Raw genomic sequence first — 26,746 nt, 5'->3', positions numbered from 1 at the left:
ATGTGTGTGTCAATTTGATGCCTGTGATTAGGTTGTAGCACATTGCCATGAGTAGATATGATTAAATGTATGAAAGCTAAAGTCACTCTTATTAGAACAATGAACTTCGTGGAAGACAGCATGTTTGCAGCTTGGTATCAGTGGCTATCTCCTGTAATTACACCATCAAGGCTGGACATTGCTTGCATATGAACTGACCAATGACTCATCGTGAATGAGAAAGTTCCCTTCCCTAAACCAATAGCAAGAGATCTGTATACCCCCAACAGCCTGAGTGTATAGCTGATCAGACACACAGAAGTCTCTGTTTTGTCCCAGATGATGGTCGAGATGCTATCCGTCCAGTGGCTGTATGATTTTACTGAGAGAGAGAGAGAGAGTGATATGGAGCGGAGGGTGCATATATAGCAAAATATGGTGATGTATTGCTGGCCGTGTATGTATTTGAATTAGTTTGTAATAACTGCTTACTGTGTAAATTGTAACCATGTAACTATATACACTGCTCAAAAAAATAAAGGGAACACTAAAATAACACATCCTAGATCTGAATGAATGAAATATTCTTATTAAATACTTTGTTCTTTACATAGTTGAATGTGCTGACAACAAAATCACACAAAAATTATCAATGGAAATCAAATTTATTAACCCATGGAGGTCTGGATTTGGAGTCACACCCAAAATTAAAGTGGAAAAACACGCTACAGGTTGATCCAACTTTGATGTAATGTCCTTAAAACAAGTAAAAATGAGGCTCAGTAGTGTGTGTGGCCTCCACGTGCCTGTATGACCTCCCTACAACGCCTGGGCATGCTCCTGATGAGGTGGCGGATGGTCCCTTGAGGGATCTCCTCCCAGACCTGGACTAAAGCATCCGCCAACTCCTGGACAGTCTGTGGTGCAACGTGGCATTGGTGGATGGAGCGAGACATGATGTCCCAGATGTGCTCAATTGGCTTCAGGTCTGGGGAACGGGCGGGCCAGTCCATAGCATCAATGCCTTCATCTTGCAGGAACTGCTGACACACTCCAGCCACATGAGATCTAGCATTGTCTTGCATTAGGAGGAACCCAGGGCCAACTGCACCAGCATATGGTCTCACAAGGGGTCTGAGGATCTCATCTCGGTACCTAATGGCAGTCAGGCTACCTCTGGCGAGCACATGGAGGGCTGTGCGGCCCCCTAAAGAAATGCCACCCCACACCATTACTGACCCACTGCCAAAACGGTCATGCTGGAGGATGTTGCAGGCAGCAGAACGTTCTCCTTAGCATTTCCAGACTCTGTCACGTCTGTCACATGTGCTCAGTGAGAACCTGCTTTCATCTGTGAAGAGCACAGGGCGCCAATGGCGAATTTGCCAATCTTGGCGTTCTCTGGCAAATGCCAAACGTCCTGCACGGTGTTGGGCTGTAAGCACAACCACCACCTGTGGACGTCGGGCCCTCATACCACCCTCATGGAGTATGTTTCTGATCGTTTGAGTAGACACATGCACATTTGTGGCTTGCTGGAGGTCACTTTGCAGGGCTCTGGCAGTGCTCCTCCTGTTCCTCCTTGCACAAAGGCGGAGGTAGCGGTCCTGCTGCTGGGTTGTTGCCCTCCTACGGCCTCCTCCACGTCTCCTGATGTACTGGCTGTCTCCTGGTAGCGCCTCCATGCTCTGGACACTACGCTGACAGACACAGCAAACCTTCTTGCCACAGCTCGCACTGATGTGCCATCCTGGATGAGTTGCACTACCTGAGCCACTTGTGTGGGTTGTAGACTCCGTCTCATGCTACCACTAGAGTGAAAGCACCGCCAGCTTTCAAAAGTGACCAAAACATCAGCCAGAAAGCATAGGAGCTGAGAAGTGGTCTGTGGTCACCACCTGCAGAACAACTCCTTTATTGGGGGTGTCTTGCTAAGTGCCTAAAATTTCCACCTGTTGTCTATTCCATTTGCACAACAGCATGTGAAATTGATTGTCAATCAGTGTTGCTTCCTAAGTGGAAAGTTTGATTTCACAGAAGTGTGATTCACTTGGAGTTACATGTGTTCCCTTTATTTTTTTGAGCAGTGTGTATACTGTACAATGTGATATATTGGATACACATCCTTTTAATAACAAATATATACATCAATGAGCTTTGGAACTCAGATAATGTGTGGGTGTATTGTTTTCTCTTATGGGATGCAGTTTTTGCGATGTATAGTGCACATTCATAGCACATGGTAATAAGATGCGCAGGCATCCACAGTATATATATTAGAGCTGGCATTTTAAATATTTGTTAGAAAGTAATTTGACTTTTACACCAGCGGTCAAGGCCGGATGATACCCAGACGTGGCTGAAACATCGGAGTCTCGCACCCACCTGCCCGTTCTTCAGGCTGGGAGGTACACCATCATGCTGCGGATTTTGAGGAACCAAAAGCAGGCTTCTGTTTCTGTGAACCTGCAGGTGCAGGTTTTTTGGATTCTGCCCGACCACCACTAGAGAAGGTGGTGGGAGGCTTGGACTTTTTAGTCTTTGCGGTCCGAAAGGACTGCAGCGTTGATGAAGAAAAGTGTTTCTTCATAGAAGGAGCTGCTGAGGGAAGAAAGGTCGACTTACCAGCGGTTGCCGTGGAAATCCACGCATCCAAGTGCTTCCCCAAATAGAACCTGACCTGTGAAGGATAGGTTCTCCACACTTCTCCTGGATTCTGCATCTGCAGACCAATGGCGTAGCCAGAGTCCCCTCCGTGCTGAGACAGCCATGGAAGATATCCTTGCATTCAGAGTACCCAGGTCCTTCATGGACTCCACAATGAAACCCGCAGAGTCCTGTATGTTGCGTAAAAACAGTTCAATGTCACTTCAATCCAAAGTGTCTAATTCCTCTAGTAATGTGTCTGACCACTTTACTATGGCTTTAGAAATCCATGCTGAGGCAATAGTGGGCATTAAAGCCACTCCTGAAGCAGTGTATATGGATTTGAGCGGAGTGTCAATCTTGCGGTCAGCCAGTTCTTTTAACGCGATAGACCCTGGTACAGGTAAAACCACCTTTTTTGACAGTCCAGATACAGATGCGTCAACTATGGGCGGGTTTTTCCCATTTTTTCCTATGCTTCTCAGGGAATGGAAAAGCTACAAAAACCCTTTTTGGGATCTGGAATTTTTTCTCCAGGTTTTCTCAGGATTTTTCAAATAAAGCGTTTAATTCTTTAGACGCAGGGAAGGTTAGCGAGGATTTCTTATTGTCTGTGAAGTAAGCCTCCTCTACCTGCTCAGGTGGAGTGTCTGTAATGTGCAACACATCCCTAATGGCCTCAATCATGAGTTGCACCCCCTTTGCTAGGGATGTCGCCCTCCTCAGCACATCCCAATCACCATCTGCCGCGTCGGTATTCGTGTCGGCTTGCATAATCTGGGCAAGTGCACGTTTCTTAGGGTATATGCTAGGGGGTTTCGAAGTACTAGGAACAGAACCTGACAAAACTTCCATAGATTGCCTTAAAAGCTGAGTTTCAGTCTTAGTATGGGCCACCCAAGTAGTAATCTGGGACAACATTCCCTGAATGGAAGCCGGTCATTGTGGCTCAGATACAGAACTCTGAGACATGATATTACACTCCTGAGCACATGGAATGGATTCCTCTGGAGAAGATACCTCCTCTGCAGCATAAGACACAGAGTCCCTGGACACGGTTATGTGGGAATTCCCCCAAGCACCTTCAGAGAAACACAGAGTTTGGAGCCAGCCACACAGCGCCCCTGTAGGCAGTTATAAGTAAATGCCTGGTGCTGACTGTGTACCCTTAATAGACTACACAGTAATTACACAGCCCCCCCCCCCCTTCTACCACCCCCTGGTACCACACAGGCTAACGATCATCACCCTCAGGAGCTCAGTGTCCTGTCGGCGGAGATAGTGGCCATTAACCTCTCAGGGCACGGGCACATTTTCTAAACTGAGTCTGGTAGGAGGGGCATAGAGGGAGGAGCCAGACCACACTATTAAACTCTTAACGTGCCAGTGACTCCTAGTGGACCAGTCTATACCCCATGGTATTAATGTGGACCCCAGCATCCTCTAGGGCGTAAGAGAAAATAACTGGATGCCACAGGCTGCGCCCTCTGTATAATAATAAAAACAGGACACAACAGGGTGATACCCCTGCATAATAATAATAACAACAGGAAACCACAGGCCGCTCCTCCTGTATAATAATAATAATAATAATAATAATAACCACAGGCAGCTCCCTGTATAATAATAATAACAACTACAACAACAAAAGGACACCACAGGCTGCTCCCCCATATATTATTAATAATAACAATAATAATAATATTATTATTATTATTATTATACAGGGGGAGCAGCCTGCGGTGTCCTGTTATTGTTATTATTAATATATAGGGGGAGCAGCCTGTGGTGTCCTGTTATTGTTATTATTATTATTATTATTATTATTATTATACAGGGGAGCAGCCTGTGGTGTCACAGGCTGCTCCCCTTGTATTATAATAATAATAATAACAACAGCAGGACAACACAGGCTGCTCACCCTGTATATTAATACTAAAAATAATAATAAAAGGACACCACAGGCTGCACCTCCTGTATTATTATTATTATTATTATTATTATTATTATTATAACAACAACAACAAACAGGAGGATACCACAGGCTGCTCTCTCTGTATAATAATAATAATAATAATAATAATAATAACTGGACACCAGAGTCCATAGAGGATGCTGGGGTCCACATTAGTACCATGGGGTATAGATGGGTCCACCAGGAGCCATTGGCACTTTAAGAGTTTGAGAGTGTGGGCTGGCTCCTCCCTCTATGCCCCTCCTATCAGACTCTAGAAACTGTTCCACGAGGAGACGGACATCTTCGAGAGAAGGATTATACACAGATAGTGGCGAGATTCACACCAGCTCACACATACAAGGCACATCAAGCTAACGAGCTTGAAAAACTCAGCAACTGCTGAAACATTACTTACCAAGTAACAATGCAGTACGACTCTAAACAACGTTGTACTGAACAGAGAATGGGTGTAGGAAAACGAAGCGCTGGGCGGGCGCCCAGCATACTCTACGGACTACGAGAAAAGGACTTACTGATAGGTAATTAAAATCCTATTTTCTCTTACATCCTAGAGCATGGGTCTTCAACCTGCGGCCCTCCAGCTGCTGCGGAACTACACATCCCAGCATGCCCTGCCTCAGTTTTAGCATACCTTAATAGCAAAACTGTGGCAGGGCATGATAGGATGTGTAGTTTCACAGCAGCTGGAGGGCCACAGATTGAAGACCCATGTCCTAGAGGATGCTGGGGTCCACATTAGTACCATGGGGATGTACCAAAGCTCCCACAACAGGAGGGAGAGCGCGGAGGCTCCTGCAAAACTGATTGACTGAACTTCAGCTCATCAGAGGCCAAAGTGTCAAACTTGTAGAACTTTGCAAACGTGTTCGACCCAGACCAAGTTGCTGCTCGGCAAAGTTGTAACGCCGAGACACCCGGGCAGTCGCCGAGGAAGACCCCACCTTACGAGTAGAGTGGGCCTTAACAGACTTAGGACAAGGCAATCCTGCCGCAGAATATGCATGCTGGATAGTGAACCTGATCCAGCGAGAGATCGTCTGCTTAGAAGTAGGACACCCAATTTTCTTGGGATCATACAGGACAAACAGAGAGTCCAATTTTCTTCAGAGCCCTTACAACATACAAGGACCTTGATGGAATTGAGGAGTCAGTATCCACTGGCACCACAATAGGTTGGTTGATATGAAATGCCGACGCGTCCAAAGCTCAGCTCTTTCTTCGTGGAAGATCAAGTATGGGCTATTACAGAACAAAGCCCCCAACTCCGACACACGTCTAGCAGAAGCTAAGGCCAAAAAAGTGACAGCCTTCCACGTAAGGAATTTAACCTCAACCTCCTGTAGAGGCTCAAACCAGTCAGATCGGAGGAACTGCAACACCACATTAAGATCCCATGGCGCTGTAAGCGGTACAAAGGGAGGTTGGATGTGCAGAACTCCGTTCAAAAAGTCTGAACCTCAGGCAGGGCAGCCAATTGTTTCTGGAAGAAAATGGATAGGGCTGAAATCTGGACCTTCACAGATCTCAACCTCAGGCCCATATCCAATCCTGCTTGCAGGAAGAGGAGAAACCGTCCCAGTCAAAACTCCCCATAGGAAACTTTTTAAACTCACACCAAGAGACATATTTCTTCCAAATATGATGGTAATGTTTAGACGTTACTCCTTTCCTAGCCTATATCAGGGTAGGAATAACCCTGTTCGGAATGCCCTTCCAAGCTAGTATCAGGACGTTCAAATTCCATGCCGTCAAACGTAGCCATGGTAAGTCTTGATAGGGGAATGGCCCCTGCTGCAGCAGGTCCTCCCGAAGAGGCAGAGGCTGCGGTTCTTCTTGCAGTAGATCCAGAAAGTCCACATACCAAACCTGTCTTGGCCAGTCTGGAGCAATGAGGATCGCTTGAACCCTTGTTCTCCTTATTAGCTTTAGGATTCTTGGGATAAGTGGGAGTGGTGGAAACACGTACACCGACTGGAACACCCACGGAGACACTAGGGCGTCCACTGCCACTGCATGTGGGTCCCTCGACCAGGAACAATAACGCCGAAGCTTCTTGTTGAGACGAGAGGCCATCATGTCTATTTGGCAGTAACCCCCAAAGATCTGTTATTTCCTTGAACACTTCCGGATGGAGGCCCCACTCCCCTGGATGGAGATCTTGTCTGTTGAGAAAGTCTGCTTCCCAGTTGTCTACTCCTGGAATGAAGATTGCTGACAGCGCCAACGCGTGATTTTCTGCCCAGAGGATGATTCTTGAAACCTCTGACATTGCAGCTCTGCTCTTCGTTCTGCCCTGTCGGTTTATGTAAGCCACTGTTGTTACATTTTCCGACTGTACTTGAATGGCCCGATTTCTTAGAAGATATACCGCCTGAAGAAGACCGTTGTACACGGCTCTTAGTCCCAGAATGTTGATCGGTAGGCCGACCTTCAGAATTGACCACCTTCCTTGGTAGGTCTTCCCTTGAGTGACTGCGCCCCAGCCCTGGGGCTTGAATCCGTGGTTAAAAGGATCCAGTCCTGAATCCTGAATCTGCGGCCCTCCAGAAGGTGAGGTAATTGGAGCCACCAAAGGAGTGAAATCCTGGCCTTTGGCGACAGACAAATTCTCAGGTGCATGTGTAGATGAGATCTTGACCACTTGTCCAGGAGATCCAGCTGGAAGGACCGAGCATGAAACCTCCCATATTGGAGAGCCTCGTAAGAGGCCACCATCTTTCCTAGAAGGTGAATGCATTGATGAACAGACGCCAGGACTGGCTTCAGGACATCCCGGACCATTGTTTGTATAACCGCATTTTCCAGTGGAATACCCTCAGCACTTCCGTGTCGAGGATCATCCCCAGAAAGGACAACCTTCTGGTTGGTTCCAAGTGGGATTTTGGAAGGTTCAGAATCCAACCGCGGACTCTGAGGAGATCGGTCATGAGGAAAATGGACCGCAATAGCTTCTCCCTGGACGATGCCTTTATCAGCAGATCGTCCAGATATGGAATGATGTTCACCCCCTGTTTGTGAAGGAGAACCATCATCTCTGCCATAACCTTGGTGAATACCCTCAGTGCCGTGAATAGGCCGAATGGCAGGGCTTGGAACTGGAAATGACAGTACAACAAAGCAAAGCGGAGATAAGCCTGATGCGGCAGCCAAATCGGAATGTGGAGGTACGCATCCTTGATATCCAGGGATACCAGGAATTCCCCCTCTTCCAGACCTGATATCACCGCTCTTAGAGACTCCATTTTGAACTTGAACTCTTTCAGAAAGGGGTTTAGTGATTTTAGGTTCAGAATGGGCCTGACTGAACCATCCGGTTTCGGTACCACGAATGGGTTCGAATAGTAACCCTTGGTGTGCATATGAGGTGGTACTGGCACAATAACTTGCGACTTCACCAACTTCCAGACGGCTTCTTGCAGGACCGTCCTGTCTGCCAGCAGAGCTGGTAAACCTGATTTGAAAAATCGGTGAGGAGGGAGATTTTGAAACTCCAGCCTGTACACAATATCTTCCACCCAGGGATCCAAGCCAGACGACACCCAGACGTGACTGAACTGTCTGAGTCTCGCTCCCACCGGCCCCACCTCTGGTACATGCAGTCCACCGTCATGCGGAGGACTTTGGTGTACCTGAAGCAGGTTTCTGTTCCTGGGAACCTGCCGCAGCAGGTTTCTTGGATTTGGGTCTACCACCCTGAAAAAAGGTGTTGGATGGCCTGGCCTTTATGGGCCGAGGAGATCCATGCATCTAGCACCTCCCCAAAGAGAGCCTGACCTGTATACGGTAGGGACTCCACACTTCTCCTGGATTCAGAGTCGGCAGACCAATGACGTAGCCAGAGTCCTCGCCTAGCTGAGACCGACATGGAAGAAATTCCTGCAGCCATGGAACCCAGATCTTTCATGGATTCCACCAGAAATCCAGCCAAATCCTGAATGTTGCGTACAAAATAAATCAACATCACTTTTATCCATACTATCCAAAGCTTCAAGTAACGTGCCACACCACTTTACTATAGCTTTTGCAATCCAAGCACTGGCAATAGTGGGAAGTAGGATTGCTCCAGAAACCGTGTACATGGATTTGAGCGTATTATCAATCTTACGATCAGCCGGCTCTTTCAAGGCGGTAGATCCTTGAACAGGTAAAACCTCCTTTTTTGAGAGTCTGGATAATGACGCGTCAACAATAGGGGGGACTTCCCATTTTTTCCTCTACAGGGAAAGGATATGCTACTTGAACCCTCTTAGGAATCTGGAATTTTTTCTCAGGGTTTTCCCAAGCCTTTTCAAAAATAGCATTTCATTCCTTTGACGCAGGGAAAGTTGGCAAGGCTTTCTCATTGTCAGTGAAGTAAGCCTCCTCAACCTGCTCAGGTGGTGTATCATTAATATTCAACACATCCCTAATAGCCTCTATCATCAACTGCACCCCTTTAGCAAGAGATGCTGCCCCCCGCAACACATCCCCGTCACCGTCCTCAGTGTCAGAATCGGTATCGGTGTCATCCTGCATAAATTGAGCTAGAGGACGCTTTTGGGAGTATACAGCGGGGAGACCTGAGGTGCCAGAACTGGGCCAGACTGCCATATTCTGCAGCACCTGGGTTGCAGATTCATTGTGTGCCACCCTATTAGAAATCTGAGAAAGCATTGAGGATAACCATTCCGGTTCCCTTGCTGGAATCTGTGCTAAATCAGTGCAATCCTGATTACATGGAATGGGATCTTCCTGAGAGGACATTTCCTCTACAGCATATGACACAGAGTTCCTGGACATTGCTAATGGAGACCACAGACACTCCACACACACACAGGGGAGGACAGAGTTTCACCCCTAAGAATGGCAAGAGAGACACAGAGATTGGAGCCAACCCACACACGGCGCTTTTATATACAAAGCGCTGGTACCGTGACAGATAGCTGAAGTTACTGTGGAGGGACTTGCTCTTCCTGGACAGCCCTGTACAGGCAGGAAAATGGCGCTGAACACTGCTGGGTCCGCTCTGAGAAACTCCGCCTCAAAAATGGCGCTGTCTTCCCGCTCTTCACAGGATTATACTCGCCTGAGGATTAATGCTGGCTGATGTCCCGGGACACCGACAGGCTGTGTGACCAGTGTAGACGCTGGCTCAGGGCGCCCCTCACAGCGCCGCACTATGTACCGCTGAGCCTCCGGAGCGTAGTTAATACTGTGCTCCTACCCTGATGCCACCATCTTCACACCGGCCCCCCCGCTTGCTAGGGGGTTGGTGACTCACTCACCACAACTTGAGCTCTGCAAGGGGGTGGCGGCATGCTTCCGGGGTGAGCAATCCCCTACGGCGGTGAACGATCAATCTCCTCATGAGCTCAGTGTCCCTGTCAGCGGAGACAGTGGCTCAGACCCCGCAGGGTGGACACTGCTCCCCACCTCAGTCCCTCGATGCAGGCAGGCTGTTGCCATCAGCCTTCTGTAAAAAAATAGACGCTAAAAAAAACTTTTACTAGAAAAGCTCTTGGAGCTCCCCTAGCTGTGACCGGCTCCTCCGGGCACATTTTCTAAACTGTGGTAGGAGGGGCATAGAGGAAGGAGCCAGCCCACATTCTCAAACTCCTAAAGTGCCAATGGCTCGTAGTGGACACATCTATACCCCATTGTACTAATGTGGACCCCAGCATCCTCTAGGACGTAAGAGAAATAATAATAACAACAACAACAGGACACCACAGCCTGCTCCTCCTGTATAATAATAATGACAGGACATAACAGGCTGCTCCCCCTGTATAATAATAATAACAACAGTACACCACAGGCTGCTCTTACTGTATAACAATAATAACAACAGAACACCACAGGCTGCTCCTCCTGTATAATAATAATAACAGGACACCACAAGCTGCTCCTCCTGTATAATAATAATAACAACAGGACACCACAGGCTGCTCCCCCTATATAATCAGTGATAGCAAAAACGCGCTATAGCGCGTATTTTACCCCATAATGAGGATCGGGGACTCTCTTTTACAAAATGAGTGCGTCCCTGGGGACGCGCTCCGTTGTAGGCCGTCCTGTAGCTCCTTTGATCTCTCCGCCGGGTCCCGCTGCCAATCTTGTGGCTTCATTGATGTCTCTGGGTGCAGCGGCCAATCCTGTGGTGCCTTTTAGGTCCAGTGGCCAATCACATGTATACACCGAGGTCTCCCTCTCAAACCCCTCCAATAGCCGGGCTTCCGGGAGGACTAGTAGACGGGGAGGAGGAGCTGTTGGTGCCTTTCACTCCTGTATACAGCTCCGGCACCCGTACTCAGAAGGCGGCCCGAACTGCAGCGTTAACAGGCTCTCTCTGCAGCCACCCGTCTCCTCCCCGTCCCACCGCTGCTATTCACTTCTCCCCCCTCACCGTCACGGCAACTCAGGATGCGGGGTCATGCGCCGGTGGAATCCAAGGCTCGGTGCGGCACTTACAACGCTGAGTCCTGGTGGGGGGTAGAAGCGAATTGCAGGGCTGGGACGGGGAGGAGACGGGTGGCCGCAGAGAAAGCCTGTTAATGCTGCAGAAGAGGTTACTACATCCCGCCCACAGCAGTAAGGATCTGAAGAGAAGAATTTCAAGCAGCCCCTGGCATGGAGGATTCATGTTAGTAATAAAGATATGGGCAATTGGGATGGCAGCAGCTAACGATTCAAACACTGGGGGTGGGGGCAGTGCCCAGCATACACCAACACAAATGCACACATTGGCCAGCATAGTTACCCCACTCCCAAATACCCACACCCTCCATACACCCTCCATAGCCACACAGTGCCATCACATGCACCCCACCAACCACAGTGCCCATCATACACCCCCCAAATACCCACACATTGCCCATTATACACACTCACACAGTGCCAATCATACGCACTCCCCACAACGTGTTCACACTGCCCATTATACACACACCCATCTGACACCCCCTCCACTGACACCCGTGATCACTGTGTCTGGGGACCACAACTGGGGGTCCAAGATGGTGGCTACAATGTGCCTAAGTGGTCACCTGGTGCAATGTGTATAACGTGCTCTACCTGCTGCAATGTGTATAACGTGCTCTACCTGCTGCAATGTGTATAACGTGCTCTACCTGCTGCAATGTGTATAACGCGCTCTACCTGCTGCAATGTGTATAACGCGCTCTACCTGGTGCAATGTGTGTAACGTGCTCTACCTGCTGCAATGTGTATAACGTGCTCTACCTGCTGCAATGTGTATAACGTGCTCTACCTGCTGCAATGTGTATAACGTTTTCTACCTGGTGCACTGTGTATAACGCGCTCTACCTGGCGCAATGTGTATAACGCGCTTTACCTGGCGCAATGTGTATAACGCGCTCTACCTGCTGCAATGTGTATAACGTGCTCTACCTGCTGCAATGTGTATAACGTGCTCTACCTGCTGCAATGTGTATAACGTGCTCTACCTGCTGCAATGTGTATAACGCGCTCTACCTGCTGCAATGTGTATAACGTGCTCTACCTGCTGCAATGTGTATAACGCGCTCTACCTGCTGCAATGTGTATAATGTACTCTACCTGCTGCAATGTGTATAACGTGCTCTACCTGGTGCAATGTGTATAACGTGCTCTACCTGCTGCAATGTGTATAACGTGCTCTACCTGCTGCAATGTGTATAACGTGCTCTACCTGCTGCAATGTGTATAACGTGCTCTACCTGCTGCAATGTGTGTAACGTGCTCTACCTGTCGCATTGTGTATAACGTGCTCTACCTGCTGCAATGTGTATAATGTGCTCTACCTGCTGCAATGTCTATAACGTGCTCTACCTGCTGCAATGTGTATAACGTGCTCTACCTGGTGCAATGTGTATAACGTGCTCTACCTGCTGCAATGTGTATAACGTGCTCTACCTGCTGCAATGTGTATAACGTGCTCTACCTGCTGCAATGTGTATAACGTGCTCTACCTGCTGCAATGTGTATAACGTGCTCTACCTGGTGCAATGTGTATAACGTGCTCTACCTGGTGCAATGTGTATAACGTGCTCTACCTGCTGCAATGTGTATAACGTGCTCTACCTGGTGCAATGTGTATAACGTGTTCTACCTGGTGCAATGTGTATAACGTGCTCTACCTGCTGCAATGTGTATATCGTGCTCTACCTGCTGCAATGTGTATAACGTGCTCTACCTGCTGCAATGTGTATAACGTGCTCTACCTGCTGCAATGTGTATAACGTGCTCTACCTGCTGCAATGTGTATAACGTGCTCTTCCTGCTGCAATGTGTATAACGTGCTCTACCTGGTGCAATGTGTATAACGTGCTCTGCCTGCTGCAATGTGTATAACGTGCTCTACCTGCTGCAATGTGTATAACGTGCTCTACCTGGCGCAATGTGTATAACGTGCTCTGCCTGCTGCAATGTGTATAACGTGCTCTACCTGCTGCAATGTGTATAACGTGCTCTACCTGCTGCAATGTGTATAACGTGCTCTACCTGGTGCAATGTGTATAACGTGCTCTACCTGGTGCAATGTGTATAACGTGCTCTACCTGCTGCAATGTGTATAACGTGCTCTACCTGGTGCAATGTGTATAACGTGCACTACCTGCTGCAATGTGTATAACGTGCTCTACCTGCTGCAATGTGTATAACGTGCTCTACCTGCTGCAATGTGTATAACGTGCTCTACCTGCTGCAATGTGTATAACGTGCTCTACCTGCTGCAATGTGTATAACGTGCTCTACCTGCTGCAATGTGTGTAACGTGCTCTACCTGCTGCAATGTGTATAACGTGCTCTACCTGGTGCAATGTGTATAACGTGCTCTACCTGCTGCAATGTGTATAACGTGCTCTACCTGCTGCAATGTGTATAACGTGCTCTACCTGCTGCAATGTGTATAACGTGCTCTACCTGCTGCAATGTGTATAACGTGCTCTACCTGCTGCAATGTGTATAACGTGCTCTACCTGCTGCAATGTGTATAACGTGCTCTACCTGCTGCAATGTGTATAACGTGCTCTACCTGCTGCAATGTGTGTAACGTGCTCTACCTGGCGCAATGTGTATAACGTGTTCTACCTGCTGCAATGTGTATAACGTGTTCTACCTGGCGCAATGTGTATAACGTGCTCTACCTGACGCAATGTGTATAACGTGCTCTACCTGCTGCAATGTGTATAACGTGCTCTACCTGACGCAATGTGTGTAACGTGCTCTACCTGGCGCAATGTGTATAACGTGCTCTACCTGCTGCAATGTGTATAACGTGCTCTACCTGCTGCATTGTGTATAACGTGCTCAACCTGCTGCAATGTGTATAACGTGCTCTACCTGCTGCAATGTGTAGAACGTGCTGTACCTGGTGCAGTGTGTATAACGTGCTCTACCTGACGCATTGTGTGTAACGTGCTCTACCTGCTGCAATGTGTATAACGTGCTCTACCTGCTGCAATGTGTATAACGTGCTCTACCTGCTGCAATGTGTATAACGTGCCCTACCTGGTGCAATGTGTATAACGTGCTCTACCTGCTGCAATGTGTATAACGTGCTCTACCTGCTGCAATGTGTATAACGTGCTCTACCTGCTGCAATGTGTATAACGTGCTCTACCTGCTGCAATGTGTATAACGTGCTCTACCTGGTGCAATGTGTATAACATGCTCTACCTGGTGCAATATGTATAACGTGCTCTACCTGCTGCAATGTGTATAACGTGCTGTACCTGGTGCAATATGTATAACGTGCTCTACCTGCTGCAATGTGTATAACGTGCTCTACCTGGTGCAATGTGTATAACATGCTCTACCTGGTGCAATGTGTATAACATGCTCTACCTGGTGCAATATGTATAACGTGCTCTACCTGGTGCAATATGTATAACGTGCTCTACCTGCTGCAATGTGTATAACGTGCTCTACCTGCTGCAATGTGTATAACGTGCTCTACCTGGTGCAATGTGTATAACGTGCTCTACCTGCTGCAATGTGTATAACGTGCTCTACCTGCTGCAATGTGTATAACGTGCTCTACCTGCTGCAATGTGTATAACGTGCTCTACCTGGTGCAATATGTATAACGTGCTCTACCTGCTGCAATGTGTATAACGTGCTGTACCTGCTGCAATGTTTATAACGTGTTCTACCTGGCGCAATGTGTATAACGTGCTCTTCCTGCTGCAATGTGTATAACGTGCTCTACCTGCTGCAATGTGTATAACGTGCTGTACCTGCTGCAATGTTTATAACGTGTTCTACCTGGCGCAATGTGTATAACGTGCTCTACCTGACGCATTGTGTGTAACGTGCTCTACCTGCTGCAATGTGTATAACGTGCTCTACCTGGTGCAATGTGTATAACGTGCTCTACCTGCTGCAATGTGTATAACGCGCTCTACCTGCTGCAATGTGTATAACGTGCTCTACCTGGTGCAATGTGTATAACCTGCTCTACCTACTGCAATGTGTATAACGCGCTCTACCTGGTGCAATGTGTATAGCGTGCTCTACCTGCTGCAATGTGTATAACGTGCTCTACCTGCTGCAATGTGTATAACGTGCTCTACCTGCTGCAATGTGTATAACGTGCTCTACCTGGTGCAATGTGTATAATGTGCTCTACCTGGTGCAATGTGTATAATGTGCTCTACCTGCTGCAATGTGTATAACGTGCTCTACCTGCTGCAATGTGTATAACGTGCTCTACCTGCTGCAATGTGTATAACCTGCTCTACCTGCTGCAATGTGTATAACGTGCTCTACCTGGTGCAATGTGTATAACGTGCTCTACCTGCTGCAATGTGTATAACGTGCTCTACCTGGTGCAATGTGTATAACGTGCTCTACCTGCTGCAATGTGTATAACGTGCTCTACCTGCTGCAATGTGTATAACGTGCTCTACCTGCTGCAATGTGTATAACGTGCTCTACCTGCTGCAATGTGTATAACATGCTCTACCTGGTGCAATGTGTATAACGTGCTCTACCTGGTGCAATGTGTATAACGTGCTCTACCCGCTGCAATGTGTATAACGTGCTCTACCCGCTGCAATGTGTATAACGCTCTACCTGCTGCAATGTGTATAACGTGCTCTACCTGCTGCAATGTGTGTAACGTGCTCTACCTGCTGCAATGTGTATAACGTGCTCTACCTGGTGCAATGTGTATAACGTGCTCTACCTGCTGCAATGTGTATAACGTGCTCTACCTGGTGCAATGTGTATAACGTGCTCTACCTGGTGCATTGTGTGTAACGTGCTCTGCCCGGCGCAATGTGTATAACGTGCTCTACCTGCTGCAATGTGTATAACGTGCTCTACCTGGCGCATTGTGTGTAACGTGCTCTGCCCGGCGCAATGTGTATAATGTGCTCTACCTGCTGCAATGTGTATAACGTGCTCTGCCCGGCGCAATGTGTATAACGTGCTCTACCCGGCGCAATGTGTGTAACGTGCTCTACCTGCTGCAATGTGTATAACGTGCTCTACCTGCTGCAATGTGTATAACGTGCTCTACCTGCTGCAATGTGTATAACGTGCTCTACCTGCTGCAATGTGTATAACGTGCTCTACCTGCTGCAATGTGTATAACGCGCTCTACCTGGTGCAATGTGTATAACGTGCTCTACCTGCTGCAATGTGTGTAACGTGCTCTGCCTGCTGCAATGTGTATAACGTGCTCTACCTGCTGCAATGTGTATAACGTGCTCTACCTGCTGCAATGTGTATAATGTGCTCTACCTGCTGCAATGTGTATAACGTGCTCTACCTGCTGCAATGTGTATAACGCGCTCTACCTGCTGCAATGTGTATAACGTGCTCTACCTGCTGCAATGTGTATAACGTGCTCTACCTGCTGCAATGTGTATGACGTGCTCTACCTGCTGCAATGTGTATAACGTGCTCTACCTGGTGCAATGTGTATAACGTGCTGTACCTGGTGCATTGTGTATAACGTGCTGTACCTGGTGCATTGTGTATAATGTGCTATACCTGGTGCAATGTGTATAACGTGCTCTACCTGCTGCAATGTGTATAACGTGCTCTACCTGCTGCAATGTGTATAACGCGCTCTACCTGCTGCAATGTGTATAACGTGCTCTGCCTGCTGCAATGTGTATGACGTGCTCTACCTGGTGGAATGTGTATAACGTGCTCTGCCTGCTGCAATGTGTATAACGTGCTCTACCTGCTGCAATGTGTATAACGTGCTCTACCTGCTGCAATGTGTATAACGTGCTCTACCTGCTGCAATGTGTATAACGTGCTCTACCTGGTGCATTGTGTATAACGTGCTGTACCTGCTGCAATGTGTATAACGTGCTGTACCTGGTGCATTGTGTATAACGCACTCTACCTGGTGCAATGTGTATAACGTGCTCTACCTGCTGCAATGTGTATAACGTGCTGTACCTGGTGCATTGTGTATAACCTGCTCTACCTGCTGCAATGTGTATAACATGCTCTACCTGCTGCAATGTGTATAACGTGCTCTACCTGCTGCAATGTGTATAATGTGCTCTACCTGGTGCAATGTGTATAACGTGCTCTACCTGGTGCAATGTGTATAACGTGCTCTACCTGCTGCAATGTGTATAACGTGCTCTACCTGGTGCAATGTGTATAACGTGCTCTACCTGCTGCAATGTGTATAACGTGCTCTACCTGCTGCAATGTGTATAACGCGCTCTACCTGGTGCAATGTGTATAACGTGCTCTACCTGCTGCAATGTGTATAACGTGCTCTACCTGGTGCAATGTGTATAACGTGCTCTACCTGCTGCAATGTGTATAACGTGCTCTACCTGCTGCAATGTGTATAACGCGCTCTACCTGGTGCAATGTGTATAACGTGCTCTACCTGGTGCAATGTGTATAACGTGCTCTACCTGCTGCAATGTGTATAACGTGCTCTACCTGCTGCAATGTGTATAACGTGCTCTACCTGCTGCAATGTGTATAATGTGCTCTACCTGCTGCAATGTGTATAACGTGCTCTACCTGGTGCAATGTGTATAACGTGCTCTACCTGCTGCAATGTGTATAACGTGCTCTACCTGGTGCAATGTGTATAACGTGCTCTACCTGCTGCAATGTGTATAACGTGCTCTACCTGCTGCAATGTGTATAACGCGCTCTACCTGGTGCAATGTGTATAACGTGCTCTACCCGGCGCAATGTGTATAACGTCCTCTACCTGCTGCAATGTGTATAACGTGCTCTACCTGCTGCAATGTGTATAACGTGCTCTACCCGGCGCATTGTGTGTAACGCGCTCTGCCCAGCGCAATGTGTATAACGTGCTCTACCCGGCGCAATGTGTATAACGTGCTCTGCCCGGCGCAATGTGTATAACGTGCTCTACCCGGCGCAATGTGTATAACGTGCTCTGCCCGGCACATTGTGTGTAACGTGCTCTGACCGGCGCAATGTGTATAACGTGCTCTACCCGGCGCAATGTGTATAACGTGCTCTACCTGCTGCAATGTGTATAACGTGCTCTACCTGCTGCAATGTGTATAACGTGCTCTACCTGCTGCAATGTGTATAACGTGCTCTACCTGCTGCAATGTGTATAACGTGCTCTACCTGCTGCAATGTGTATAACGTGCTCTACCTGCTGCAATGTGTATAACGTGCTCTACCTGCTGCAATGTGTATAACGTGCTGTACCTGGTGCAATGTGTATAACGTGCTCTACCTGCTGCAATGTGTATAACGTGCTCTACCAGGTGCAATGTTTTATATGTGCTTTACCTGGTGCAATGTTTTATATGTGCTTTACCTGGTGCAGTGTGTCTAAGTGTTCTACCTGGCGCAATGTGTATAACGTGCTTTACCTTGTGCAGTGTTTATATTTGCTTTACCTGGTGCAATGTTTATATGTGCTCTACCTGGTGCAATGTATATAACATGCACTACCGGGCGCATTGTGTATAACGTGCTCTACCTGGTGCAATGTGTATAAGCGGCACTACTGTGTGGTGTAATGTGAATTGGCACTATTATGTAGTCACGCCCCTTCCCCATGAAGCCACGCCCCTTAAATTTTGCAGCACGCCTTCGGCGCGCACTGCCTACCCTTTACGATCTCGCAGGTGGAACACCAATTCACTTTATGCCCAGGGCACCAAAATGTCTAGTTACAGCTCTGGTGCAGGGTGTCCTGCATGCTACACAGCCCAGCAGCATTGTCACCCCATCCCCCCACCTTGCAAAACTTTTGTAATGTCCAAACAAGATTAAGATTAATAAGAACCTTTATTCCGATGGGACCCAGAAAAAGACCGGTAGGACCCCAATTTTTGAAAGTGAGGGGTCCCTGGGACCCACTTTTTTTTTGGATCAGCGCGATCACTGATAATAATAGTAACTGAACACCACAGGCCCCCTGTATAATATTAATAATAACAGGACACCACAGGCTGCTCCTCCTGTATAATATTAATAATAACAGGACACCACAGGCTGCTCCCGCTGTATAATATTAATAATAACAGGACACCACAGGCTGCTCCCGCTGTATAATATTAATAATAACAGGACACCACAGGCTGCTCTCCCTGTATAATAATAACAACAACTGGACACCACATGCGGCTCCTCCTGTAAAATAATAATAATAGGACACCACAGTCTGCTCCTCCTGTATAATAATAAAGGGACACCACAGGCTGCTTTCCCTGTATAATAATAGTAACAACATGATGCTACAGGCTGCTCCCCCTGTATAATAATAATAATTATTATTATTATAACTGGACACCACAGGCTGCTCCCCCTGTATAGTAATAACAGGACACCACAGGCTGCTCCCCCTGTATAATAATAATAACTGGACACCTCAGGCTGCTCTCCCTGTTTAATAATAGTAACAGGACACCACAGGCTGCTCCCCCTGTTAAATAACAAGACACCACAGGCTGCTCCTCCTGTATAAAAATAATAACAAGACACCACAGGCTGCTCCCCCTGTATAATAGAAATAATATCAGGGCACCACAGGCTGCTCCCCCTGTATAATAGAAATAATAACAGGACACCACAGGCTGCTCCCCCTGTATAGTAAGACGCCATTACCTGATCTCCACGGACATTGAGGCTTCCTGACTGTGGAATGGAATGCAGTGACCGGAAATAAGGTGGAACGCACAGGCCGGAAGTAAGAGTAAGGTGGAACGCACAGACCGGAAGTAAGGTATGATTGGCACAGGCTGCTTCCTGGTGAATTGCCCATCCCCTCCTTCAGCCCCGCGCTCTTTAATCTATATTACAATACATGTCCTCAGTGCAGGAGGACGGCGGCCATTTTCTTGTAGACCAGTCCGGCAGCAGCAATACGTTCCCTGGCCGTGTAGTGACGTCAGGAGCGGCGGCCATTTTCCCCTGGTCTGAGCTCCGCCTTCCGTTCCTTCTATCATTCCCACAAGGCAGCAGGAGCAGAGAGCAGCCATTGCTGTGTCTGGCAGCAGGTAATGATATTATTATTATTATTCTATAGGCTGAGCAGCTCTGGTGTCAGGTTCTGTACTACAGGGGGAGCAGCCTCTGGTGCCTTGTTATAGTGCAGCTGGAGCAGCCTCTGGTGCTGCATTATCCCTGTACAGGTGGCTGACACTCTAGTGTCCTATTACGGTAATACAGGTAGCACGGACCCCGCCGTTACCGTAATGCAGGTAGCGCGGACCCCACCGTTACCGTAATGCAGGTGGCGCGGACTCCACCGTTACCGTAGTACAGGTGGCGCGGACCCCACCGTTACCGTAATGCAGGTGGCGCGGACTCCACCGTTACCGTAGTACAGGTGGCGCAGACCCCGCCGTTACCGTAATACAGGTGGCGCAGACCCCGCCGTTACCGTAATACAGGTGTTCTGTCCTGTTACATTGTACTAAACAGGGGTAGCGGCCTTTATTGTCTTGCTATACAGAGAGAGGGGCCTGTGTTTTATTACTATACAGAGGGAGTAGCCTGTATTATATTAATATACAGGGGAGCTGTTTTAATATACAGGAGGAGCGGCCTGTGTTGTCATAATATTCAGGGGGAATGGCCTGTGTTGTCTTAATATACAGGTGTAGCATACTGTGTTGTCATATTATACAGGGGGAGCAGCCTGTGTTATCATAGTATACAAGGGGAGTGGCCTGTGTTGTCATAATATACAGGAGGAGCATCCTGTGTTGTCATAGTATACAGGGGGAGCATCCTGTGTTGTCATAATTTACAGGGGGAGCATCCTGTGTTGTCATAATATACAGGGGGAGCATCCTGTGTTGTCATAATATACAGGGGGAGTGGCCTGTGATGTCATAATATACAGGGGGAGCATCCTGTGTTGTCATAATAGACAGGAGGAGCGGCCTGTGTTGTCATAATATACAGGGGGAGCTGCCTGTGTTGTCATAATATACAGGGGTAGCATCCTGCGCTGTCATAATATACAGGGGTAGCATCCTGCGCTGTTATAATATACAGGGGTAGCATCCTGTGCTGTCATAATATACAGGGGTAGCATCCTGTGTTGTCATAATATACAGGGGGAGCTGCCTGTGTTGTCATAATACATAGGGGGAGTGGCCTGTGTTGTCATAATATACAGGGTAGAGATGAGCGGGTTCGGTTCCCCGAACCTCACCTATTTTACACTGTTCCGAGGCAGCCTCGGATCTTCCCGCCTTGCTCGGTTAACCCGAATGCGCCCGAACGTCATCATCCTGCTGTCGGATTCTCGCGAGACTAGTATTCTATATAAAGAGCCGCGCGTCGCCGCCGCCATTTTCACTTGTGTGTTGGAGATCGAATGGAGAGGACGTGGCTGCGTTCTCTCCCTGAAAAGCTCTGTATCTGTGCTCAGTGTGTTGCAAATATCTGTGCTCAGTGTGTTGCAAATATCTGTGCTCAGTGTGCTGAAAATATCTACGTTCTCTGCCTGAAAACGCTCCATATCAGTGCTCAGTGTGCTGCAAATATCTGTGCTCAGTGTGCTGCATTGTGGGGACCACCAGTATTATAGTACAGTACAGTAGGCCATTGCTGTGTCTTGGAGCTCTGTGTCAAGTATACTATCCATATCTGTGCTGCATTATTGTGAGCAGTATATAGTAGGACAGTGCAGCATTTTGGTGACCAGTATACATATAGTACAGTATAGTAGGCCATTGCTGTATCTTGCAGCTCTGTGTCACTTCTAGTATCCTGATCAGTGCTCAATATCTGCTGCATTGTAGTGACCAGTATGTATACTGTACTGTGTGACGTGTGTTATACACCTGGTGATTATACATACTGTAATCTGTACTGAGCGATGTGTGAGATACACCTGGGGATTATACACCCTATATACTGTATTGTGCGACGTGTGTTATGCACCTGGTTATTATACATCCTGTAATCTGTACTGAGCGATGTGTGAGATACACCTGGGGATTATACACTTTATATACTGTACTGTGCGATGTGTGTTATACACCTGGTGATTACTGATTATACATCCTGTAATCTGTACTGAGCGATGTGTGAGATAAACCTGGGGATTATACACCCTATATACTGTACTGTGCAATGTGTGTTATACACCTGGTTATTATATATACTGTAATCTGTACTGTGCGATGTGTGAGATACACCTGGGGATTATACACCCTATATACTGTACTGTGTGATGTGTGAGATACACCTGGGGATTATACACCCTATATTATTATTATTATTATTCTTTGTTTATATGGCGCCACAAGGGTTGCGCAGCGCCCAATTACAGAGTACATGAATAATCAAACAGGAAAACAGCAACTTACAGTTGATGACAGTATAGGACAAGTACAGGATAAATACACATAGTTACATCAGCAGATGACACTGGAATAAGTATCAGGTGGCAGAAGACTGCTGGATGTGGTACAGATGAAGATTATTAAAGTAAGACAAGGGATAAGCACATGAGGGAAGAGGGCCCTGCTCGTGAGAGCTTACATTCTGAAGGGGAGGGGTAGACAGACAGGGGTGACACAGATGGGGTACATAAAGAACGTGGAACAGAGGGTTAGGATGAGATTTGGCTGGGTTTGGTGAAGAAGTGGACCCCCAGAAGGCGCAAGCCAATACTTAACATTGCAACATTTTACTGGGCTATGCAGGAGAAAATTAAAAATAGGGGAAAATAAAAAAAAGTATCGATAACTTCTACCCCTTTCAAAAAGGTCAATGGAAGCTGAAATAATGGACGACTACCTCATGGAAGCCAGATACAGTATACCAAACAGTACTTAGCAGAGTTAGGAATGAGTGCTTATGAAATACAGTAATCTGTACTGAGCGATGTGTGAGATACACCTGGTAATATCTGTGCTCAGTGTGCTGCATTGTGGGGAGTATATAATTATAGTAGTACAGTACAGTAGGCCATTGCTCTATCTTGCTGCTCTGTGTCACTTCTAGTATCCTGATCAGTGCTTAATATCTGTGCTCAGTGTCAGTGCTGCATTGTGGTGACCAGTATACTACAGTACAATAGTCCAGTGCTGTTCTCGCTGCTCAGTGTCAGTGCTGCATTGTGGTGACCAGTATACTACAGTACAATAGTCCAGTGATGTTCTCGCTGCTCAGTGTCACTTCTCCGTAGTATCATCAGTGCTCAGTATAATCAGTGCTCAGTATAATCAGTGCTCAGTATAATCAGTGCACTGTTTATGTGCGCCCATTTTCCGCCATTAGTGCATTGGGATTTAGACAATTGATGAAGTTATTGTGTCCTCGGTACAAAATCCCATCTAGATTCCACTTCACTAGGCAGGCGATAGCGAGATTTTACCAATTAATATCAGTGATTTATAATTATTAATTACAGTGATCTTGCCAAATAATTCCAGTGATTTTGTCATTTTCTTCCAGTGATTTGGACCAATAATACCATTGATTAGAACGAATAATTCCAGTGATTTTGTCATTTTCTTCCAGTGATTTGGACCAATAATACCATTGATTAGAACAAATAATTCCTGTGATATTGAGGTGTTTGTGTCGCTTAGCTTAGCCATCCAGCGACCACAGTGCACCTATTTTTCTCTTTTCTTCATGTGCTATTTGGGGCCAATTTTTTGAAGGGCCATCCTGTCTGACACTGCAGTGCCACTCCTAGATGGGCCAGGTGTTTGTGCCGCCCTCTTGGGTCGCTTAGCTTAGTCATCCAGCGGCCTCGGTGTAAATTTTAGGACTAAAAATAATATGGTGAGGTGTTCAGAATAGACTGTAAATGAGTGCAAATTATGGTTATTGCGGTTAATAATACTATGAGATCAAAATTACCCCCAAATTCTATGATTTAAGCTGTTTTTGAGGGTTTTTTTTTTTTTTAAAAACCCACCCGAATCCAAAACACACCCGAATCCGACAGAAAATTTTCAGGGAGGTTTTGCCAAAACGCGTCTGAATCCAAAACACGTCCGCGAAACCGAATCCAAAACCAAAACATAAAACCCGAAAAATTTCCGGTGCACATCTCTAATACAGGGGTATTATCCTGTGTTGTCATAATAGACAGGAGGAGCGGCCTTTGTTGTCATAATAGACAGGAGGAGCGGCCTGTGTTGTCATAATATACAGGGGTAGCATCCTGTGTTGTCATAATAGACAGGAGGAGCGGACTGTGTTGTCATAATGGACAGGAGGAGCGGCCTGTGTTGTCATAATATACAGGGGGAGCATCCTGTGTTGTCATAATATACAGGGGTAGCATCCTGTGTTGTCATAGTATACAGAGGGAGCGGCCTGTGTTGTCATAATAGACAGGAGGAGCGGCCTTTGTTGTCATAATAGACAGGAGGAGCGGCCTGTGGCATCCTACTCTACAGGGGGAGCGGCCTGTGTTATAATATTTACTTCCTTTCTTTCCTCACACTCACTGCTTGACCCATTCCAGTCTGAGTTCCGTCCTCTCCACTCCAGTGAAACTGCCCTTACAAAAGTCTGCAATGACCTCCATGCTGCTAAATCCTACTCTCTACTTGTTCTTCTTGACCTCTCTGCTGCTTTTGACACTGTGGACCACCCTCTCCTACTGCAAATCCTTCACTCCATTGGTCTGCGTGATACTGCCCTCTCCTGGCTGTCTTCCTGCCTCTCTGACCATTCTTTCTCTGTCTCCTCTCATGACTCCAGCTCCTCCCTCTTCCACTAACAGTAGGTGTCCCCCAAGGTTCTGTCCTTGGTCCTCTTCTTTTCTCTCTCTGTACGTCCTCACTAGGTAAGCTCATTAGTTCTTTTGATTTCCAATATCATCTATCTTTCTCATACGTCCTAGAGGATGCTGGGGTCCACTTCATGACCATGGGGTATAGACGGTTCCGCAGGAGCCATGGGCACTCTTAATACTTTCAATGGATGTGAACTGGCTCCTCCCTCTATGCCCCTCCTCCAGACCTCAGTTTTAGAAATATGCCCAGGCAGACTGGATGCACTCTGAGGAGCTCTACTGAGTTGCTCTAAAAAGACTTATGTTAGGTTTTTTATTTTCAGGGAGAACTGCTGGCAACAGCCGTCACCCCCCTCACAGAGCCAGAAGACAGGTGAGTAGAAGATAGATCACCTATCAAGAAAAGTGATGGCTGAGGTACGGAGCGGCTGGCGGGAGCGCAGCACGCCAATGCTGCCCACACACACAGGCACTGTAGGGTGCAGGGCATGGGGGGGGGTGCCCTGGGCAGCAAAATTACCTATAAACTGGCACAAAGGGGCATAAGATGCCGCTGACACAGCCATACCCCCGCCAGTATAAATATTATTAAAAGTTACTGAGTGAAAAACACGCCATTGCGGGGGCGGAGCTTCTTCCTCAGGCAGCCAGCACACTGCTCAGCGACATTTCCTCTCTCTCCTCAGGCTGCAGAGACAACGCTGGTCCTTTCCTCCACTTCTGACTACAAGTATCAGGGTGAAAATAAGGGGGGCGCACAAGCGTTTTTGGTGCATTACAATTGTGAATTACTGTGTAAAAAGCGCTGCTTGTCTGTGGGCATTGTGTTCACAGGCATTAGTAACTGACGCTGGGGTTGTGAACTGGCTGCTCCTAAACTGTGTCCCTCTGACATATTTTACAGTGGGTCCGTCTCCTATAAGTCCCAATGTGTCTGTGTGGGTGTTGTACAAGTGTGTGACATGTCTGAGGCAGGGAGTTCCTCCCCGGAGGAAGCCATTTTAGGGACATAGAGTTGTAATGTGGGGGCTCTGCCGACACACAAAGAGCCTTCATGGGTGAAAGAAATACGTGATAGTATGCATCATAACAATAGGAGATTAGATAAGTCTGAATCTCATGCTGAGTGCTGGGGAAAATCTGTGGAAGATGTGATTTTTCAGGGCTCTGTTCTTCCATCTGCAGGCGACCCCTCTGGGTCACATAAGAGACCATTTGCGAATATTGTGAATACTGATACCGACACGGACACTGATTCTTGTGTCGACGATAGTGACTCCAGAGAAATAGATCATAAATTGGCAAAAAAGATACAATATATGATTGTGGCTATAAGGGAAGTTCTGGAAGTCACGGAAGCCGCTCCTGTACCTCAGGAGAAGGCGTATTTCTATAAAGAAAAGAAATCCAAAGTCACATTCCCTCCTTCCCACGAGCTAAATACTCTCTTTGAAGGGATGTGGGTGAATCCTGAAAAGAAATTTCGTATTCCCAAGAGGATTCAGGTAGCTTACCCTTTCCCAGCAGAGGACAGGAATAAATGGGAGTCACCCCCTGTGTTAGACAGTGCACTGTCCAGGTTGACAAAGAAGGTAATTCTCCCTGCACCTGGCACGGTTTCACTAAAAGAGCCGGCAGACCGCAAGATGGAAACTACATTGAAATCCATTTATGTTGCCAATGGTACACTGCTCAGACCCACTATTGCCTGCGCGTAGGTGAGTCGCGCTATTGAAAAATGGTCAGAAAGCGTGTCATCAGAAATTGACACGATTGATAAAGATGAGATACTCCTTAAGTTAGGGAATATCAAAGACGTGGCCGCATACATGCTAGAAGCAATGAAAGATATTGGACTCTTGAGTTCACAAGCCGCTATCATGGCAGTATCGGCTTGGCGGGCGCTGTGGATTCGCCAGTGGAACGCGGATGCAGATTCCAAAAGAAACATGGAGGCTCTCCCATAT

The 26,746-nt window shown here is 47.3% G+C and overlaps 2 protein-coding genes across 2 annotated transcripts in view; one reads left to right on the top strand and one right to left on the bottom strand.

Moving 5' to 3' along the window:
* Positions 1 to 19,737, bottom strand: part of LOC134983785 (oocyte zinc finger protein XlCOF7.1-like) — a 49,085-nt gene extending 29,348 nt beyond the window's left edge. The window contains exon 1 of the mRNA XM_063949421.1: positions 19,667 to 19,737. The gene's annotated coding sequence lies outside the window, so the exon portion shown is untranslated. The remainder of the gene's footprint in view (positions 1 to 19,666) is intronic.
* Positions 19,738 to 20,016: 279 nt separating this feature from the next.
* LOC134983773 (oocyte zinc finger protein XlCOF6-like) overlaps positions 20,017 to 26,746 on the top strand; it is a 78,276-nt gene continuing 71,546 nt past the window's right edge. The window contains exon 1 of the mRNA XM_063949410.1: positions 20,017 to 20,058. The gene's annotated coding sequence lies outside the window, so the exon portion shown is untranslated. The remainder of the gene's footprint in view (positions 20,059 to 26,746) is intronic.

Source organism: Pseudophryne corroboree (genome assembly GCF_028390025.1).
Source record: "Pseudophryne corroboree isolate aPseCor3 chromosome 3 unlocalized genomic scaffold, aPseCor3.hap2 SUPER_3_unloc_24, whole genome shotgun sequence".
Taxonomy (NCBI): Eukaryota; Metazoa; Chordata; class Amphibia; order Anura; family Myobatrachidae; genus Pseudophryne; species Pseudophryne corroboree.
Note: the sequence above shows the minus strand (reverse complement) of the source record. Positions and strands in the feature narration are given on the sequence as shown.